Source organism: Ursus americanus, chromosome 14 (genome assembly GCF_024610735.1).
Source record: "Ursus americanus isolate L20-20 chromosome 14, mUrsAme1.1.p, whole genome shotgun sequence".
NCBI classification, from domain to species: domain Eukaryota; kingdom Metazoa; phylum Chordata; class Mammalia; order Carnivora; family Ursidae; genus Ursus; species Ursus americanus.
In genome coordinates, this window is record NC_142140.1 from 51524511 (window position 1) to 51527745 (window position 3235).

Consider the following 3235-nt stretch of genomic DNA (forward strand, 5'->3'; position numbering starts at 1 on the left):
TTTAATTAACAGAGCTTTCAGTTTTGAAATCAGGGAGCATGAGACCTCTACCTTTTTTCTTTTTGAAGATTGTTTTGGTACCTGGAACTTCCATGTGAACTTTTTAATTTTTAAAGATTTTATTTATTTGAGATAGATCGAGAGTGAGCAAGAGAGCACAAGCAAGGGGAGCAGCAGGCAGAGGGAGAAGCAGGCTTCCTACTGAGCAGGGAGCCTGACACGGGGCTCAATCCCAGGACCCCAGGATCATGACTTGAGCCGAAGGCAGACGCTTCACCGGCTGAGCCACCCAGGCATCCCTCCATGTGAATTTTAGAACGGATTTTTTTTTCTGTTTCTCAAACAACATTGCTGGGATTGCACTGAATCTGTAGCTCAATTTGGGTAGTGCTGACATCTTATTATTAAAGTCTCCCCAATCATGAACACAGGACGTCTATTTATTGCTATCTTTTCTAGTTTTTTCCAGCAACATTTGTTGTTTTTAGTGTACAAGTCTTTTGTCTGCTTGGTTAAGTTTATTCCTATATTTTATTCTTTTTGATGCTTGTAAATGGAATTGTTTTAATTTCCCTTTCGAATTGTTCATTGTTAGTGTACAGAAACATAATGGATTTTTGCCTGTTTTGATTCTTACAAATTTGCTGAAATGATTTTTTTGTATGTGGAATCTTTAGTTTTTTACATGTAAGACTGTGACTTTTTTTTTAATCATGTCAACTATCATTTCTGCATCGAGATGATCCTGGTTTTTCCTCCTTCATTCTGCTAATGTGGTATATATACTACACTGATTTTCAGATGTTGAACCATCCTTGCATTCATGGATACGTGCATTCCTGACCCAGTTGGTCATGGTGTATAAAGCTTTTAATGTGCTTAATTTGGTTTATTTTTCTTTTTTAAAAAGATTTTATTTATTTGAGAGAGAGCACGCACGAGTAGGGGGAGGGGGAGGGACAGAGGGAGAGGGAGAAGCAGACACCTGGCAGAGCAGGGAGCCCAATGCAGGGCTCAATCCCAGGACCCTGGGATCATGACCAGAACCGAAGACAGATGCTTAACCTACTGAGCCACCCAGGCACCCTGGTTTATTAATTTTTTAAAAAAGATTTTTGCATTGACATTCATCAGGGATATTGGTCTGTAGTTGTCTGTCCTGTCTTTGTTGACTCTGAATTCACCAGTGAAGCCATCTGGTCCTGGCCTTTTCTTTGTCGGAAGGTTTTTGATTAATGATTCATCCTCAATACTAGTTATTAAGTCTATCTGGATTTTCTATGTCATGATTCAGTTTTGATGTATTGTGTACTTCTAGGAATTTGTCCATATCCAAGTTATTTGTGTATAATTAATCATGGTATTTTCTTATAATCCTTTTTATCTATAATATTGGTGGTAATACTGCTTTTTTATTTATTGTAATTCGCATCTTTTTTTCTTAGCCAATCTAATGAAATGTTTGTCGGTTTTTTGATTTTTTCAAAGAAACAACTTTTGTGTCACTGAATTTTCTCTATTGCTTTTCTATTATTTTTATTTTATTTTTTTTGAAGATTTTATTTATTTATTTGACAGAGATAGAGACAGCCAGCGAGAGAGGGAACACAAGCAGGGGGAGTGGGAGAGGAAGAAGCAGGCTCCCAGCAGAGGAGCCTGATGTGGGACTCGATCCCATAACGCTGGGATCACGCCCTGAGCCGAAGGCAGACGCTTAACGACTGAGCCACCCAGGCGCCCCTCTGTTTTTTATTTTTAAAGAATCTCTTTGCCTGGTAAAGTCTGAGGTCTGTGCTTTTTTAGGGACAGTTTCTATCAATTTGTTTCTTTGAATGGGTCATGTTTTTCTGTTTCTTTGTGAGTTTTTGTTAAAAATTGGGTATTTGACTATCTCAATATGGTAACTCTGGAAATCAGATTCTTTCACTTCCCTAGAGTTTGCAGGGGTTTTTCTTTTAATTGTTGAAAGCTGTAGTCTGTTTTGAGGCTTTTCCAAACTATTTTTGCAAACCCTATTACTTGTGTGATCACCGAAGTCTTTGTTCCTTTAGCTTGTGTTTAGTTTCTGGTTTTGTTTTTATTATTATTATTGTTGTTATTATTAAGCAATCTCTCCTCCGCAATGTAGGCTTGAACTCACGACCCCGGAGATCAAGAGTCACATGCTCTACCGACTGAGCCAGCCAGGTGCCCCTAGCTTATGTTTTGACAGAGAGTTTCTTGAATATCAGGAGGACTTCCAGCCTGCAGACTGTCTCTGCTCTGTCACTCTTTCAACACTTAGCTAGGCTTGCTCTAAGCCTGAGGTGAAAGCTTAATGTTTCAGCTTTTTTCTGGGCATGTACCTTGCCTTGGCGTGAATGTGGCCTTGTAACTTCCCCTTTACACAGCTGCTTTTAAATGCCCTAACTTCCCAAAGAATTTCAGCCCATCTTCTCCTCAGGCCTCAGACGATATATTCTCTCGCACTAGGCATCTGCAGGACTGTATTCACCTTGAAGCTTTTATGAACCATTCAGGACACTTTTCCCACCTGAGTTTCCAGTCAGGTGAAAGAGACAAGCACCTTGTGTCAATCCTTCAGGACCCTCCAGGCAGGTCAGAACAGAGATACACAATAATTTGCAGATAAGGTCCGCTCTGCTCCCTTGGGTTCAACGGAAGAACTGGGAACCAAGCTGCCACTGCTTCAAGACCAAGGCCACTTACATGCTGGGAAGAGGGTCAAGCAGCGTTAAGTAAAAAAGCCACAAAACTTTCCTCCCATTTGAAGATGCCTTTTTCTTGATTGGGTATTTGTTTGGTTGCTGTAAACCTTTGACTATTTTCCAGAGTTCTGCAAAGTTGGTTCCGTTTCTGCTTTCCCCCCTCAATGCTTCTGGGGGGGGGGGGAACAAGGGCTTCAAACTTCCTAGCTACCATTTTGCTGACATCACTCTAATATTTTTCAACTCTTAGTCCTCTGTCCCATTCACAGAGACCGGACAATGGCAGAACTGAGTGGTTGTGACAGAGACCACAGAGATTGCTCAGGTGAGCAAATCTAGTATCTGGCTCTTTTGCAGAAAGTTTTCCTACTTCTGATTTAGAACTCCTGGCACAGAGGAGAGACTTCAAAATTACAACTTCACTAAGAGCACAATCTCTGAGCCAAATGGTATGGATTTGAATTCAATCTTTTGTCATTTACTAGCTTTTGTGACTCACTTTTGTTACTAAAATTTATTGCACTTGC